The sequence below is a fragment of the Crotalus tigris genome, unplaced genomic scaffold, assembly GCF_016545835.1.
Source record: "Crotalus tigris isolate CLP2741 ecotype Arizona unplaced genomic scaffold, ASM1654583v1 scf7180000019922.184401, whole genome shotgun sequence".
Taxonomy (NCBI): Eukaryota; Metazoa; Chordata; class Lepidosauria; order Squamata; family Viperidae; genus Crotalus; species Crotalus tigris.
Genome location: NW_024097774.1, coordinates 94523 through 113495, shown reverse-complemented (window position 1 = coordinate 113495; position 18973 = coordinate 94523). Strand labels below are relative to the sequence as shown.

Below are 18973 nucleotides of genomic sequence, written 5' to 3'. Positions count from 1 at the left end.
GGCAAGGAAAACCGTGGCATTAATACCTACAATAATGCCAAGAATAGAATGGAATGGAATGGAATAGAAAATGGAATAGAAAATGGAATAGAAAATGGAATAGAATAGAAAATATGGAATACACTAACTAGACTAGACTAGAATGAAGGAATGGAATGGAATGGAATAGAATAGAAAATATGAAATAGACTAACTAGACAAGACTAGAATAAAGGAGTGGAGTATAGTATAATAGAAATATATGAAATGGAATAGAATATATGGAATGGAATGGAACGAAAGTACAGTAATTTTTCTTACAAGTAAACCTATCGTCCTAAAAAAACCCACACACATTCATAATCAATTTAATATATATTCCATTAATCACCCCTTTTTCTCTTGCTTCTAACTCACAATCTTGTAAGAAAATTATTATGTAATGTTGAGTTAATCTAATAAGATGATTTGTTTGTTTGATAACATGGATGTTATTAGTTATGACAATTAATTGGATGAAATTTGAATTTTGTTTAATAGATTGAAATGATTTAAGGTCTGATTTTGATCTTGAAGGTGTACCCCCAGGGTTTTAGTTACATTTCTGTTTTAACATTTTTTTTAGTTGTTCCTATTCCATGCCCCCTGCCCCCAGAGTCACATCCATGTGACAGGCAGCCATATAAATTTGATAGATTAAAAAACCTACAATAATGCAATACAATAAATGAGCTACAATGTGCTTGTATTCCTAATACACGGATCATTTAACAATCTCCTTGCTTAGCAAGAGGGATTCTGGTCCCAATTGTGCTTGTTGAGGACTCCATTTAGTCAAATCCTATTAATATCACTTTACAAGGCCTTGGTAAGGCCACACATGGAATTGGGCATCACGATGTAAAAAAGATGTTGAGACTCTAGAAAGAGTACAGAGAAGAGCAACAAAGAGGATCAGGGGACTGGAGGCTAAAACATAAAGAACGGTGGCTGGAATTGGGGATATCTAGTTTAATGAAGAGAAGGACGAGGGGGGACAGGATAGCAGTGCTGCAATATTTCAGAGGCTGCCCCAAAAAAGAGGGAGTCAAGCTATTCTCCAAAGTGCCTGAAGGCAGGACAAGAAGCAATGGATGGAAACTCATCAAGGAGAGAAGCAACCTAGAACTAAGGAGAAACTTCCTGACAGTAAGAACAATTAATCAATGGAACTCCTTGCCTCCAGAAGCAGTAAATGCTCCATCACTGGAAGTTTTTAAGAAGAGACTGGACAGCCATTTGTCTGAAATGGTATAGGGTTTCCTGCCTGAGCAGGGGGTTGGACTAGATGATCTCCAAGGACCCTTTCAACTTTACTATTATTATTAAATCAATGGCTTGGCTGACCCCTTCTTAGGCTGTAAAATACATGATGCTGCAGTCACAATTATTTTAGATTTTAAACAGCTTCCAGGCAGCATGAAGAGCTGAGAACATCTTGGGTTTTTTAAAGTTTCTTTTTCACCAGTCCCCTCATATTTTAGGCATTTCCTCTTAAGTCAAAACTAACCAGCTGTTGGAATGGGCTGGTCATTTCCCACTTTGCTCTATTTCTGAGAATTGCACGATAAGGCTTTTGGCAACAACTCCCCAAGTTGTGCAACATGCCACCCGTTGAAATTCACCGGAGGAGGAGGAGAATAAAGCAAATACTACGGAAATACTTCAGGGCTGGCCTTAAAGCATGGTTTAGTTCTTCAGGTCTAAGGAAGGCACTGTCCTCAACATGAACAACCGTGTGTGTGTGTGTGTGTGTGTGTGTGTGTGTGTGTGTGTGTGTACACACGTATATGTATATATGTTGCTGGAATTGGGTATGTCTAGTTTAATGAAGAGAAGGACAAGGGGAGAAATGGAAACAGTCTTCCAGGATCTCAGGGGCTGCCCAAAGAAGAGGCAGTCAAGCTATTCTCCAAAGCACCTGAAGGGAGGACAAGAAGCAATGGATGGAAACTAACCAAGGAGAGAAGCAACCTAGAACTAAGGAGAAACTTCCTGACAGTGAGAACCAGTGGAACGACCTGCCTCCAGAAGCGGTGAAAGCTCCAACACTGGAAGTTTTTAAGAAGAGACTGGACAGCCACCATTTGTCCAAAATGGTGTAGGCTTTCCTGCCTGAGCAGGGGGTTGGACTAGATGACCTCCAAGGTTCCTTCCAACTTTATTATTATTATTAATGAAGAGGAGGACTAAAGGGTGACATGATAGCCATGTTCCAATATCTCAGGGGCTGCCCCAAAGAAGAGGGAGTCAAGCTATTCTCCAAAGCGCCTGAAGGCAGGACAAGAAGCAACGGATGGAAACTAATCTAGGAGAGAAGCAACCTGGAACTAAGGAGAAACTTCCTGATAGTGAGAACAATTAACCAGTGGAACCACCTGCCTCCAGAAGCTGTGAATGCTCCAACACTGGAAGTTTTTAAGAAGAGACCGGACAGCCATTTGTCCGAAATGGTGTAGGGTTTCCTACCTGAGCAGGAGTTTGGACTAGATGACCTCAAAGGTCCCTTCCAAACTTTTCATTATTATTATTGTTGTTGTTGTTTTGTGTATATGTATGCGTATGTATATAAAACGTGATCAAAATTCGAACATTTGGCAACTGGTTCATATTTATGACTGTCACAGAATCCTGGGTCATGTGATCCCCTTTTGCAACTTTCTGAGAAGCAAAATCAGAATGGGGAAGCCAGGTTCACTTCACAACCTTGTTACTAACTTAACAATTGCCGTGATTCACTTAGCAACTCTGGCAACGCAAGTCATAAAATGGGGCAAAACTCATCTAACCAAGGTCTCCCTTAACAACAGAAAATTTGGGCCATTACAGTTTTAAGGTCGAGGACTATACATACATTTTTAATGCTTCGATATTCTAACAAATTAAGTTTAGTATTACTTTGCAACTTTACAAAAGGGGTAGTTAAATACTATTGAAAGAGCAACGTATAACTTTTAGAAAGCAGTATTTGTAGCTCACTGGGCAAGTTAAGCTCTTCGTGCTTCCAATTACAAATTTGCCCATGAATGCAAAGTCATCTGAAAACTACCTCTGAAAATTCTTAAAACTGTACATACAGTTGTCAAAACTACAGAGAACAAGCAACTGTTCTTCTACTATAAGCCGAGTCCATTGTTACTCTCCAGATCAAGGATCATTTATGAATATGCAAGTCGAGACTCGTTATTTTTCAGAAATACGTTAGGATTGGCAAATGGATGTAGATTTTGAGATAGTAATACGGTATGCTGACAGTGCAACATATAAGGTTCTGCATTTAGGCAAGAAAAACCAAATACACAGGTATAGTATAGGCGGTACCTGACTCAATAGTAGCAACTGTGAGAGGGATCTCTGAGTCCAACCGTGTGCTGCAGTTGCCAAAAAGGCCAACACAATGCTAGGCTGCATTAACAGAGGGAGAGAATCAAGATCAGGTGAAGGGTTAATACCACTTTACAAGGCCTTGGTAAGGCCACACTTGGAATACGGCATCCAGTTTTGGTCACCTCGATGTAAAAAAGATGTTGAGACTCTAGAAAGAGTGCAGAGAAGAGCAACAAAGAGGATTAGGGGACTGGAGGCTAAAACGTATAAGGAACGGTTGCTGGAATTGGGTATGTCTAGTTCTAGGGAAAAGAAGGATGAGGGGGGACATGATAGCAGTCTTCCAATATCTCAGGAGCTGCCCCAAAGAAGAGGGAGTCAAGCTATTCTCCAAAGCACCAGAGGGAAGGACAAGAAGCAACTGATGGAAACTAATCAAGGAGAGAAGCAACCTGGAACTAAGGAGAAACTTCCTGACAGTGAGAACAATTAACCAGTGGAATAACCTGTCTCCAGAAGCGGTGAATGCTCCAACACTGGAGGTTTTTAAGAAGAGACTAGACTGTCCAAGATGGTGTAGATTCTCCTGCTTGAGCGGTGGGCTGACTAGAAGACCTCCAAGACCCCTTCCAGCTCTACTCTACTCTACTCTACTCTACTCTATTCTATTCTATTCTATTCTATTCTTTCTTCTATTCTATTCTATCCTATTGCATTCCATTCCATATTTTCTATTCTATTCTATTCCATTCCATTCCATTCCATATTTTCTATTCCATTCCATTCCATATTTTCTATTCTATTCCATTCCATTACATTTTTTCTATTCTATTCTATTCTATTCCATATTTTATATTCCATTCCATTCTATTCCATTCCATTCTATTCCATTCCATTCCATATTTTCTATTCTATTCTATTCTATTCCATTCCATTCATTACATTTTTTCTATTCTATTCTATTCTATTCTATTCTATATTTTTTATTCTATTCTGTTCTATTCTGTTCTATTCCGTTCCATTCCGTTCCATTCCATTCCATTCCATTCCAGAGTGAAGCAATGTGAGACGGCGGTTCAGATGTTGACGGACCCTGAAAACATACCAAGAATTCATTCACCACCAAGGAAGTTCACGTTCTTTCTAAGCCCAGCCTTCTTATAGGTGTTACTGAGGGGGAGACTGGGAAGAGAGGCACTGCATATGCCACCCTGAGAGGCTGAACAAAAAGCGAGCTATAACTCTTAACCCAAAAAAAACGCACCCTAATCCTTTAAAAATGACTTTAAATTAGCACTGTCGTCAACCGTGACAAACGGCTTAGGTAATTAGGTGCTGAATGAAGTTGTATTTTCTTACAAGATTAAGGTTAAGATCTCCTTTGAACCAAGCTTAACTCTTGGGTAATTTTACTTCATCCCATTACTACGTGCCGGGAGGTTTTATTCAATTTAGCACACCTGCCCCTACAGCCCTGATATATTCCTTGAAAACCTCCCAGTTTGTTTAGCACCCGAGCAATAAAGTCAACCAGGAGCTGCCAACAGTTGAGGCAGCGCTACTTCTTTGGGTGTCCTAAATCAAAGTTAATCCAATTTACTGCCATGGTTTTCACAGTTGCAATGTATGGCTGTGAAAGCTGGACCATAAGAAAGGCCGAGCGCCAAAGAATGGAGGCCTTTGAACTCTGGTGCTGGAGAAGACTCCTGCAAGTCCCCTGGACTGCAAGGTGATCCAACCGGTCAGTCCTGGAGGAGATCAACCCTGACTGCTCTTTAGAAGGCCAGATCCTGAAGTGGAAACTCAAGTCCTTTGGCCACCTAATGAGAAGGAAGGACTCCCTGAGAAGAGCCTGATGCTGGGAAAGATGGAGGGCAAGAGAAGAAGGGGACGACAGAGAAGGAGGTGGCTGGATGGAGTCCCTGAAGCAGGAGGCGTGAGCTTAGATTGATTCCAGAAGATGGTAGAGGACAGGAAGGCCTGGAGTAACGTTGTCCATGGGGTCACCATGGGTCGGACATGACTTCACAACAACTATCTATCTATCTATCTATCTATCTATCTATCTATCTATCTATCTATCTATCTATCTATCTATCTATCTGTTGAGGCCTTTGAACTCTGGTGCTGGAGAAGACTCCTGCGAGTCCCCTGGACTGCGATGCGATCCAACCGGTCAGTCCTAGAGGAGATCAACCCTGACTGCTCTTTAGAAGGCCAGATCCTGAAGCTGAAACTCAAGTCCTTTGGCCACCTAATGAGAAGGAAGGACTCCCTGGAGAAGAGCCTGATTCTGGGAAAGATGGAGGCCAAGAGAAGAAGGGGACGACAGAGAAGGAGGTGGCTATATGGAGTCCCTGAAGCAGGAGGCGTGAGCTTCAATGGACTCCAGAAGATGGTAGAGGACAGGAAGGCCTGGAGGAACATCGTCTATGGGGTTGCGATGGGTCGGACACGACTTCGCAACTAACAACAACAACAAAGATGGAAAAATAGCAGAGAAACTTAAATAATTTGTCTTCCTCGCTCCTGACGATGTAGGACAGATGAGCCGAGGTGGCGCAGCAGTTAGAGTGCAGTACTGCAGGCCACTTTAGCTGACTGTGTTCAGCAGGTCAGCGGTTCAAATCTCACCGGCTCAAGGTTGACTCAGCCTTCCATCCTTCCGGGGTAGGTAAAATGAGGACCCAGATTGTTGGGGGCAATGTAAATATAGATATACATTGCTTACTGGTGTACACCGCTTAGTTAGAGAGTGCTTGCACTTAAAGCGGTATATAAGTCTCATAAATAAATAAATACCGGGCATACAAAAAGCCCTTTCCAAGAAGACTTTCAGAGGAACTTAGGAAAAAGCAGGTAATGTTAGGTGAAGTTCTATCTAAGGCAAACTAAGAACAAATCAAACCCAGGTCTGGATAACACCTTGATGAACTTCTCGTATGAAATAGTTGAGCTTGCCCAAAAAAAAAAAAAAAATTAAATTAAAAAATTGCCTATCTTCCCTTTAACGACAGCGCAGGCAGTCCTCGCCTTAACGATCGCAACTGAGGCCAAAGTTTCTGTTGTTAAGTGAATCGCTGCAGAGGATAAGATAGTCAGCTGGTCGTTAAGTGAATCGGGCTTCCCCACTGACTTGGCAGAAAGGAACCGCGTGACTTTGGGACGTGGCAAAGGTCGTTAAGCGGGAACCTTTTGAATTTGGATCGCCCAATCGCGGAGATGCTGCAAAAGGCCATACCTGTGAAAAATGGTCACACGTGGCTGGAGAAGATGACTAAAATACGGACAGAATTTAAGCCAGAATTGTGTCTGCTGGGGATACTAGCTAGGAGCCAAGTATGAGAAGGAGAATGAATATTTAATATTGCAAGTATCGACAGCAGCGAGAATAGCAGTTTCTCCCAGGTCAGAATGAAATTGTTTTGCAAATTTTAAAGACAAATATTTAGAGCAATGAGCCCATTTTTTGAAGTGATTAGGATTATGATGTTGAAACTCTGGAAAGAGTGCAGAGAAGAGCAACAAGAGTGATTGGGGGGGTGGTGGTGAAGCTAAAACATATGAAGAACGGTTACAGGAATTGGGTACGCCTAGTCTAATGAAAAGAAGGATTGGTGGAGACATGGTAGCAGCAATATTTGAGGGGCTCCTACAAAGACAAAGGGGTCCAACTATTTTCCAAAGCACCAAAGGCAAGATAAGAAACAATGGATGGAAACTAACCAAAGAGCAACCTAGAACTAAGGAGAATTTTACTAATGATGAGAGCAATCAACCAGTGGATTGTCTTCAAAGGTTGTGGGTTCTCCATCACCGGAGGTGAGACTGGATAACCATTTATATGAAATGGTGTAGGGTTTCTTGTCTGAGCAGGGGGTTGGACTAGAAGACCTTCAAAGTCTCTTCCAACTCTGTTATTCTATGTTCTATGATTTGCCCAAAACTGGAAAAATGAAAATTTACCACCTGAAGAGCTTCTAATTAAGAAAAGTTTAGAATGTGCAGAAGTGGATAGGTTAACTTTAGAGATTAAAGAGAAAGAAGATTCAGTTTATCACAAAACATGGGGTAATTTTTGCCAATGGTTAGGAAAATGAACTAGTGAGAAATGAATGTGATATGTTATCGTGAATATATACTAGTAAGATGAATGATACGTATTGACTAACTGATACTGTTGATGATTATCGTTTATCATATTCATTGTAGCCATTTACTATTATATTACTTAGTGTTATTGGACATATGTACCCGGACAATAGTCTGTTTGCTAAAGCTTGAAAATGTTAATGGGGGGGCGACCCCATTGTTGTTCCCATCCCTGTCCCAATCCCAACCCTGATTCCCATCCCGAACCTTAACCCTTATACTGACCCCATCCTTCCCCCAACCTTATAAAATTCAATAAAACCTTATTTTAAAAAACGGTCACAAGTCACTTATTCAGTGCCGTTGTCAGTTTGAGTGGTCACTAAACGAACTGCTGATAAGTCGAGGACTAAGCTGTAGCTGTCTTTGAGACTGGAAAATGGGAACTGTGGCCCTGATGTTTAAAAAGAGATCACTCAGTTGAAGAAAAGTCACCCCGTCGCCTAAGAAAGGGTTGAAGAGAGATCAAAAAGAAAATAAGCAAACACCAAGAAAAAAGTACCTTTATATATATATGTATGTATGTATGTTTTCTGAGGTTTTTGCGGGTGTTTGTATGTAGGTCTTTGGTTATTCGGGTTTTCTCCCACGTAAAATTGGAAGTGTCTTGGCGACATTTCGACCAAGTCTCATTCGTCATCTTCAGGCTGGTGCTTTCGGCTTCATGCTTCTAGAAGCACGAAGCCGAAAGCACCAGCCTGAAGATGACGAATAAGACTTCGTTGAAACGTCGCCAAGACACTTCCAATTTTACGTGGGAGAAAACCCAAATAACCAAAGATCGATCGATATCTATCTATCTATCAAAAGAATCAATGAGAGAAAGATAAATCTTAACCTTGCTCATCTTGAAGAGAAAGATAAATCTTAACCTTGCTCATCTTGAAGATTTACCTAAAAGCATCAGTGACCATTAGGACAAAACATGGTCCAATAAATATTACATACTTCCATTTTTTTTTTTTTTTAAAAAAAAGGTCCTTGAAAAGTTCATTCATCCAAGGCTCCTGAACAAATTTCAGTTGCCACGGGTCACGAGGACCAGTAATTTCACGAATTGGCAATTAATTAAAAACAGAAGGCAGAGAACAGGAACAAATAAGCCATCCTAATAGATGGGCAGGCAGAAGAAGAACATCATGGCTTCAAAATCTAAGGGACTGGTTGGGACAAAACTCAGCAGCACTTTTTCGTGCGGCTGCTGATAAAAACAGGATCGCCAACATGATCGCCAACGTCCGATAAGGGATAAGGCACAAGAAGAAAAAGAATAGATAGGCAAAATGGTTTTCTCCAAGGATCAGTGTTGGAGCTGATAAGAGTTCAAGCTTGTATGTAACAACCCTGGAGTTAGGTTTGAGTAGTGAGGAAGCATGCTTACTGACATTTCCAAAGGGAATGTGAAGAACTTCAGACCAGATAAATGAACTTTACAAGGCAAATGTATTTCAATATTCGTATGTAAAATTATCGATGTTGGAGGAAAGCAACGTTAAGAGCCATGATGTATATAGCTTAATGAAAGTTATCAACCCGGTGTGCAAAAAGCTGCAAAAAGTCAAATTCCACACTTGAAGACCCAACTGCCAATACAGTCATGTCTTTATACACATCCACGGCAAGAACACACTTGGAATATTGTATACAGCTCAGGGCACCGGTTATGATAGAAACTGAAAAAGATGCAAAAAAGGGGGGAGGCCACCAAATAATCGGGCAGCTGGAGTAGTAACCAGAGCTACTCAGAGCAAAAGGAGAGCAAGGGAAAAACATACTGATGCATCAATTCACACATAGCTTAGATCAGTGGTTCTCAACCTGTGGGTCGGGACCCCATTTGGGGTCGAACGACCATTTCACGGGAGTCGCCAAACAACGCAGTCCGCCTTTTTTCCCCCCTTTGCCTTAGCTGTGCTACTCCCTTTTATTCTATTGGCTTTGGAAAGCCAATAGAATAGACTCTCTTGAATAGAGTCTAATTCTATTGGCTTTCAAAAGCCAATAGGAATTGTCCAGGCTGTCTCTGCCCTGCTGAGCCCACCCAAAGTCCCATTCTGCAAACGGGGCTGCACCAGTTGAGTAGTCCTCGACTTACGACCAGTTGAGTAGTCCTCGACTTACGACCGGTTGGGGGTCGTGGCATTAAAAAGGTTGAGAACCACTGGCTTAGATAATAGGAAGAGTTATCTTCTATTTCTCGAAGTTAGAGCCGCAAAGATCAGCTGCCGAAATTAAATGCAGGGAGAGAAGGAAACACTTATTCATACAACACGTCGTAAGACTGTGGAATTCACTGCCAGCCAAGGGTAATTGCAGCCAACGTCAACACTTTAAAAAAAAGAGAAGAGTTATCCAGGCTTACTAATACCGATGGCTCTTGACGATCTTTCTGAATTACCAATGCACACCTTATATTCTGGCTGCTAAAAAGCCAGTGGAGAAAGGGGGTTATTTTATTGCTGGAGCTAATTTTAATTTCCTTCCACTGAGCATCGACATTCGAAAAGCAATCAAGAGCCTCATGGAGCCTTGTGTCTTTTGCCTACCCTACTCGCAGATGCAAACAGCCTATATTTTTCGCAACATCTGCCAAAGCTCGTAGTAGGTTTTCCTGCCGCTAAGGCAAGAAACAAAATTGTAAAACGAACTGTGAGATACATCTGCTCTATTTTCTCCTCCTTGCCCCCAAATTAGAACATCCTAATCTTGGCCACACACTTACCCTAATACAGGGCTTTTCAACCAGTGGTACGGGTACCACCTGTGGTACATTGGCATCTGGCAGGTGGTACACGGCCATCCTACAAAAGTGGGAGGGAGGGGAATGAACTGAACCAGTGGCAGTATCACACAAGCCTGAACGAGAGACGGCTGGAGCTGCAGGGCTGTCAGGGCTCAACGGAAGCGCCAGGATCAGCACCAGGCTCCAGCTGGAGCTCAGCACTGATCCTGGTGCTTCTGCTGAGCCCAGAAGCACCGATCAGCTGGAATGTTGCAGCCTCTCCAGGGTCTTGTGATTTACATTCAGGTGCTTGGCAATTGATTCATATTTATGACGGTCAGTGTCCCAGGGTCACGGGAAGGGACCAAAACCTGCTGCAGCCACCCAGCAGACGGGGGGGGGGAATAAAAACCAAACACCCCCACCCCCGCCGCCAATCCTCAACAGAAATGCTCACAGCAATGAAAACCTCGGACAGGAGGAAGAGTGCCGCCGGGCGGGCAGGCAGGTGTCTTGCTCGGCTGTGGCTTGGGGGGCACTTTTTTCAGTGCCATTATAACTTCCAACAGTCACTACGCGAACTGTTGTAAGTCGAGGACTACCTGTACTTTATCACTTTTTTCTTTTCTTTTTTTGGTCAAGTTTTTGACACCTTGCTAGGCGACGGGTGGTCCTCGGATGTTGCCGTATCCTAAAAGTGGTACAATGGGTGAAAAGATTGAAAAGCCCTGTCCTCATAGTCTCAACCAATTGATCTCTTTGTCTTCCTCATCTTCTCTCTCCTTTAACTGAAGCATTGTCTATTTCTGCACAAGCTTTTCCTAATAACCTCTTCTCCATTTTCTTTTTTCTTTTTTTCTCAGTGTGTCTCTCCTCCCTCTTACCTCCTAGCTTTAATTTTTTGGTCCTTGTGATTCTCTCCCCACCCCCCCTTTTTTTCAAATTCTGTCTTCGACCTTGTTCCTCTCTGACAGAATTTTAAGTCTCCCTACAATCTTGAGAGAGACTCAGTCAGGGTCTCTCTCTCTCTCTCTCTCTCTCTCTCTCTCTCTCTCTCTCAACTTGGCTGTGTCCAGGCTGGGCACCAGGATGTCTGAGATTGGATAAGTTTTCATTCTGGGCTAAGGCTCCTATCAGCGTCAACTCGAGTATCTTGCTCAATAGTAGCAACTGTGAGAGGGACCTCGGAGTCCTAGTGACAATCACCTAAATATGAGCCAGCAGTGTGCTGTAGCTGCCCAAAAAGGCCAACACAGTGCTGGGCTGCATTAACAGAGGGATAGAATCAAGATCAGGTGAAGGGTTAATACCACTTCACAAGGCCTTGGTAAGGCCACACTTGGAATACGGCATCCAGTTTTGGTCACCAAGATGTAAAAAAGATGTTGAGACTCTAGAAATACAGAGAAGAGCAACAAAGATGATCAGGGGACTGGAGGATAAAACATGTAAGGAACGGTTGCTGGAATTGGGTATGCCTAGTTTAATGAAGAGAAGGACGAGGGGGGACAGGATAGCAGCCTTCCAGTATCTCAGGGGCTGCCCCAAAGAAGAGGGAGTCAAGCTATTCTCCAAAGCGCCCGAAGGCAGGACAAGAAGCAACAGATGGAAACTAACCAAGGAGAGAAGCAACCTAGAATTAAGGAGAAACTTCCTGACTGTTAACCAGTGGAACAACCTGCCTCCAGAAGCGGTGGATGCTCCAACACTGGAAGTCTTCAAGAAGAGACTGGACAGCCATTTGTCTGAAATGGTATAGGGTTTCCTGCCTGAGCAGGGGGTTGGACTAGATGACCTCCAAGGTCCCTTCCAACTTTATGTCATCATCATCATCATCATCATCTCCTAAATCAGGAAGACCATTGACCTATAAAGAAGTATGTGTGCCAGAGTCATCCTCATTCTCAACGTCCTCAAACTGGGAGAAAACGTACCACCAATAATACTAGTGTGTTACTTCTAGTAGTAGTAATCTACCCTTCACATTACCAAAATAATGTAGAACTTACAACAGTTCATTCAGTGGCCATTCAAAGGTACAACGGACGGAAAAACGTGACTTGTGATCGTTTTCACCCTTTTGACCGTTGCAGCATCCCCAGGATCACGTGACTTATATTCGGATGCTTGATAACTCACATTTATGACAGCTACAGTGTCCTGGGATCATGTGATCCTTTTTGCGACCTTCTGACAATGGGGAAACCACATGTATTTAACAACCATGTTACTCAGTTAACAACTGCAATGAGTCCGTTAACAAAAATGTGACAAGAAAAGTGGTAAGATGGGGCAAAGCTCACTTAACCAATTTCTCATTTAGTAACGTAAATTTTGGGCTCCACTGTCGTAATTCGAGGACTGTGTTTCAATTCCAATTCTGCTCAACCCACTTCTTCACACTATGAATGGTCTTACTAGATGGCAGAGAAATATTTAGCACAAATAGTTCTGCAGTCAGGAATCCAAATCAGTCTTCATCTATAGATGAAAAAAGCAGCGTCTTAAAACCCAGATATTGCACTTTTCAAACTGTAGCTGTTAGTGTGCTAAAATGTTAACGACTGCCTCAGTTTTAATATACACAAGTAAATATGACACATTCAAATGTAGACTCAATTACCAGATTAGCAATAGGTGGCCTTGGGCAAGTCAACTAGAGTTTCAATTCCCTTTACGCGATGTAAGAATGAGCAATCTCTTTTAACAGGATTTCTGCAAGATCAAGCACAAAATGTGGCTATTTTAAAGATGCATACAGTAGGCTGTAAAAATAAAATAAAAACTCTTCTACCTTTCAGAATACAAAACTGGCGGTGTTCTTGAATTCTTAGCTCAGGGCTCTTCAAACTTGGCCCTTTTATGACTTGTGGACTTCAACTCCCAGAATTCCTCAGCCAGGCACAAGTTGAAGTCCACAAGTCATAAAAGGGCCAAGTTTGAAGAGCCCTGTCTTAGCTGGTATAAGAAAGATTTTGCAAACCTACACAAGAAAACGAGACCTGACCGCCTCATTTCCAGACCATAAAACCTGCAAAAAGTTAAAACTACCAAAAAGAGTTACTAATTTGCTAGCTCAAGTTTCACATACCTGCTATCAATTAATAAGAGCATTAAAAAAATACGCAACCCATTTGCAACTCATTTGTAAGGATCCGTGTTTCATCCATTTCAGTCAAGCTTTCATTCCAAGGAATGTGTCAGAATCCACACTATTATTAAGAGTCTTCAATCATAGTTACTTTAAAATAGCTCTGAGGCAAAGAGGTATTTTACGAGGCTGCCACAAAGCTATGGTAAATAATCCCAAGACATTGCCTGCCTTTTGCTGTCAGTATTCGTGAGAAATCTTGTTAAATGTTGGAAGTGTTAAAACTATCTTTCAGAATAAGAGTGGGAAGGGACCTTGGAGGTCATCTAGTCCAACCCCCTGCTCAGGCAGGAAACCCTATACCATTGCAGACAAAGGGCTGTCCAGTCTCTTCTTAAAAGCCTCCAGGGATGGAGCATTCATAACTTCTGGAGGCAGGTGGTTCCTGTTTAAACTAAGCTTTCTGTCAAACTAATTTTAAAAAGACCAAGTAACTTCCTAAAGCATGTGTGTAAGCAGCGTCAAATGCAACAAAAGTGACTATAAGTTTGTAAGTGTGCTTTTAATGTATTATGGCACTTTACTGCTAAAGAAGCTGCTTCTATCAGTGGAAGGAGAGGACCAATCTCCTTCCCTGTTGTAATCACTAGCACCTTCAAGGATTGCACTAGAAAACTCCAGCAAATTTTATATTTTGACTAAATTTGGGGGTCAAGTGGAGCAGAAGAGAGCATTTACTGGTATACCGTTAGATTTCACTCTCTAACTGTGCCTCAAAAGACAACCAAGGGATATTTTAACAAGTAAATAAAATTAGTGAATCAAGTCTGGACGCTTTATAATAATAATAAAGTTGGAAGGGACCTCGGAGGTCATCTAGTCCAGCCCCCTGCTCAGGCTGGAAACTCTATACCAGTGATGGCGAACCTTTTAGAGACCGAGTGCCCAAACTGCAACCCAAAACCCACTTATGCATTGTCGGGTGCCAGGTGGGCATTGCCCATTAGGTGGGCGTGGCTGCAATGGTAACAGCAGACTGGGTGAGACTAAAAAGTTCAATCAATCAATTCCAACTCGGCAAGATCTTTTATTTCCTCCGTGAGAAGTTGAAATTGACTGATTGATTGAACCCCCCTTTTTTTTTTGCACATGGCGGCGGAGGCCTAAAGCGAAAAGGTTTTATAAAACCCAGCTGAAGGCCTAGGACTGGGGCGACGGCACGCGTGCCCACAGAGAGGGCTCTGGGTGCCGCCTCTGACACCCGTGCCGTAGGTTCGCCACCACGGCCCTATACCATTTCAGACCGATGGCTGTCCAGTCTCTTCTTTAAAACTTCCAGTGTTGGAGCATTCACAGCTTCTGGAGGCAAGCAGTTCCACTGGTTAATTATTCCAACTGTCAGGAAGCTTTCTAGAGATTGCTTTTGCCTTATCAATAATTGCAAATTGTCTTATTGATAACTGCAAATTGTCTATCTCCTACCTCATCCCTTTGGAGAGCACGCCTCATTTAGAACTCTTTCAAACAGAAGTTTAGCTGCTGGCCCTGTGAGTGTAACAGAAGGCGATTATAATCACGGTTTCAAAATGCATTTTCTTCATAATGGAAAAGGGGGGAAATAAATGACTCTGAAGGTGCATTCACTCAACGGAATTGCAATTTCCAACCAGAATCAACATTTCCTGTATCACCAGAATGATTTTATCCCATTCCCCAAATTAGCCCAGAAGCATAATTGTAGCCAACATCCTGACAAGAACACCAACCATTCCCAGAAACCATGCAGGTTTCTTATTAGTTCATCAATAGTCAGAATTTTGTATGATTCAAAAGACCAAATGCTTATTACCACTAAAAGACCTAGATAGGCGATACACACCTTAACCTCTGAAAGAAGCATCCCTTTTCAGGTGTTGATTAACTCATCTAAATGCAGGCAATTGTGTACTCTTTTGGTCACAACCCTGGCTTTCTGAAAGACAATATTTTTTTCTCCATTAATTGTTTACACAATATTGTAAGTGGCCAAAATCAAGAGAAAAGGCACACACACACACAAAAAAAGAAGGGACGGATTCCTTTCTTGGTGATATGCCACAGCTGCCCAAAACAATCTTCAAATCTCTCACCCAGAAGTAGCAGTATTTCAGAAAGAAGAGACGGAACTTCAAGTCTGTCTCTTATGTCTTATTACTGGCTTATCACGGGGAGAGGAAAAGGAAAGGGTAAATGGCATTTAAAAAAGCAAAACAAAAGGTATGCTCTATCCTAAAATACATAGTTTGGGTCCTTCCTTCCTTCCCTCTTTTCTTTCTTTCTTTCTTTTTCTTTCTTTCTTGAGACTATTTAACCATGGATATTTAACCCTCTCCTTATTTCAAGACCTAAAAGGGAAACCTTCCCATCTCACGGAGACCGCGATCCCTGTGCACTTTTGGAATCTTTTTTCCTACAGAGAAAAAATAAACAGGGCCAACCGACACCTGAACTATGCAAAGCCACACAATATCGACCCTAGTTACCAATACTGACCCTATTTTAGTCTCCTCCCCCCTCCTCCGTATACTCTGCTTGCACGGAGGTGGCTTTAAAGCAGTGGTTCTCAACCTTTTTAATGCCACAACCCCCAACCGGTCATAAGTCGAGGACTACTCAACTGGTGCAGCACCGTTTGCAGAATGGGACTTTTGGCAGGCTCAGCAGGGCAGAGACAGCCTGGACAATTCCTATTGGCTTTGGAAAGCCAATAGAATTAGACTCTATTCAAGAGAGTCTATTCTATTGGCTTTCAAAAGCCAATAGAATAAAAGGGAGGAGCACAGCTAAGGAAAAGGGGGGAAAAATGGCGGACTGCGTTGTTTGGCGACCCCCGTGAAATGGTTGTTCAACCCAAATGGGGTCCCGACCCACAGGTTGAGAACCGCTGCTTTAAACCCAACCGCCCTGCAAGAAAGCACTGGCCAAGATTGGAGGAGGAGGAGGAGGAGGAGGACGTTTCCATCCTTCCTCCTCTCTTCCCAATCCATGCCCGCCTGGATACAAACCGGGCCTCTGCAGAGGCTTCCGATGGCCAGCCCGATGGTCCTTGAAGAAGGGAAAACTCGGGAGGGGGGGATGACTTTGCAGGCCAGCTCCTGGGAAGCCCACGCTTTTCCTCCTCCTCCCTGTAATCTCCACTCCCTTCTAGCACTGATGATGTTCCCTAGTTGGGTCATGAAACGTCTGCAAGAAAACCACCAAACTCAGAGAGTACCAAGGACCCCACAGTCCTTTCTTCCTCCTCCTCCTCCTCTTCCCTGCAACCCCCCCTCCCTCCCTTCTAGCACTGATGATGTTACCTAGTCGGGTCATGAAACGTCTGCAAGAAAACCACCAAGCTCAGAGAGCACCAAGGACCCCACAGTTCTCCTCCCCTTTCCCCCTTCTCCCTATCCCCCCTGCAAGCCCCACTCCTTACTAACACTGATGATGTTACCTAGTCGGGTCATAAAACGTCTTCAAGGAAACAAGCAAGCTCAGAGAACACCAAGCCGCCCCCCCCCCCGTCGCCCTCTTTCCTCCTCCCACAATCCCCCCTCCCTCCCTATCACTGAAGAGGTTCCCTAGTCGGGTCATGAAACGTCTGCAAGGAAACAAGCAGACCCTCCCAGTCCTCCTCCTCTTCCCCCCTCCTCCCCAACCCCCCCCGTCCCTTCTAGCCCTGATGATGTTACACAGTTTGGCAACGAAACGTCTGCAAGAAAGCCACCAGGTTCAGAGGTAGCACCAAGGCCCCCACAGTCCTCTTTCTCCCCTCCTCCTCTCCACCCCTTCCTCCTTTTCTCCCCTCCCTCCTTCTCTCCCTCCTAGCCCTGATGATGTTGCCTAGTTTGGTAAGGAAACGTCTGCAAGAAAGCAATCAGGTTCCAAGAGCAGCAAGGACCCCACAATCTTCTTCCTCCTCCTCCTTTCCCCCCTCTTCCTCCTCCTCTCCCCTCCCTCCCTCCCTCCCTCCTAGCACTGATGTTGTTCCCTAGTTTGGCAATGAAACGTCTGCCAGAAAGCAATCAGGTTCAGAGAGCACCAAGGACCCCACCTTCCTCCTCCTCCTCCCCCCTCCCTCCCTCCCTCCCCTATAGCATTGGTGATGTTACCCAGCATGGCAAGGAAACACATGCAAAAAAAGCAATCAAGTTCAGAGAGCCCCAAGGACCCCACCATCCTCCTCCTCCTCCTCCCTCCCTATCACTGAAGAGGTTCCCTAGTCGGGTCATGAAACGTCTGCAAGGAAACAAGCAGACCCCCCCAGTCCTCCTCCTCTTCCCCCCCTCCTCCCCAACCCCCCCCCCGTCCCTTCTAGCCCTGATGATGTTACACCGTTTGGCAACGAAACGTCTGCAAGAAAGCCACCAGCCCCACAGTCCTCTTTCTCCCTTCCTCCTCTCCGCCCCTTCCTCCTTTTCTCCCCTCCCTCCTTCTCTCCCTTCTAGCCCTGATGATGTTGCCTAGTTTGGTAATGAAACGTCTGCCAGAAAGCAATCAGGTTCAGAGAGCACCAAGGACCCCATCATCCTCTTCCTCCTCCTCCTCCCCCCTCCCTCCCTCCCCTATAGCACTGGTGATGTTACCCAGCATGGCAAGGAAACACATGCAAAAAAAGCAATCAAGTTCAGAGAGCCCCAAGGACCCCACCACCCTCCTCCTCCTCCCTCCCTCCCTCCCAGCCTTGATGAGGTTACCTAGTGTGGCCATGAAACGTCTGCAAGAAAGAAAAAAAAAACCACCCCGCTTCCCCGGCCCGGCAGCAACCCCGCTGGGAGCCCGGGAGGCTGTCGCAGCAACCCCGCAGTGGCGGCGAGAGCGAGCCCGCGAGGGGGGGAGGGGAGGGGGGAGGGGCGCGCGCCCGACGCCCGAGGAGCGGCGAGGCTCCTGCAACGGGGGGGGGCGAAGGGGGGAGGGGGAGGGGAGCCGGGCGGAGGCTGCGCGGGCGGCCCCTCCCGCAGCCCGAGGCGCCCTCGCACGGGGGGGGGCGCGGTGGGCGGGGTTTCCCTCCTCCTCCTCCCCCCCTCCCCGTCGCTTTCATCGCCGCCCCTCCCCCCCCAGCCCGGGAAGGCCTGCCCCTCCCCCACCACAACAAAGCGAGGGCGCCACCCCCTCGCGCAGGCCGCGCCGCGCCGCCTCAGGCCGCCCCGTCGCTCCGCGGCCCAAACCGGGGCCCTCCCGCCGCGCCCGGCCGCCCCCGAGACCCACCTCCGCGGCCCCGAGCTGCGCCTCAGCCGCCCTCGTTCTCTCGCGCTTGGCCGCCCCCCCCTCCTCCTCCTCCTCCTCCTCCTCACGGCTCCGCGCCCGCCATTGGCTGCCTGGGCCCGGGCCGGCCCCGCCCCGCCCCCTCTTCGCTCCGCCCCGCCAACCCGCGCTCCGCGCCACGCCGTTGGCTGCCGCCGCCGTCCATCCCAGGCAGCGCCGTCGCGGAATGGAGGAAGTGGGGAAAAGGAGGCGGGGGCTAGTCCCCGACTACCTCTCCTTCCTCCCCCCTCTCCCCTCGCCTGCCGCCTATCGGGCCTGGCTTAAGCCCCTCCCCTCGCTCGCGGCGATTGGTCGTCGGGAGAAGGCCGCCCATGGCTCTGAGGCGAGGCGCGCTCTCTCCGCTGGGGGAGGGAGGAGAGCTGAGGAGGGCAGGAGGG

The 18973-nt window shown here is 45.4% G+C and overlaps 1 protein-coding gene across 4 annotated transcripts in view; it reads right to left on the bottom strand.

Moving 5' to 3' along the window:
* The window catches only part of LOC120317890 (mothers against decapentaplegic homolog 2), a 67442-nt gene extending 48832 nt beyond the window's left edge, over nt 1–18610 (bottom strand). For 2 of the 4 annotated variants that reach the window (XM_039364880.1, XM_039364884.1), the window contains exon 1: nt 18540–18610. The gene's annotated coding sequence lies outside the window, so the exon portion shown is untranslated. Of the gene's footprint in view, nt 1–12842; nt 13064–15189; nt 15857–18539 lie in introns of those variants that run through there. The other 2 variants (XM_039364882.1, XM_039364881.1) reach the window with 2 other exon arrangements.
* Nucleotides 18611–18973: the final 363 nt, after the last annotated feature.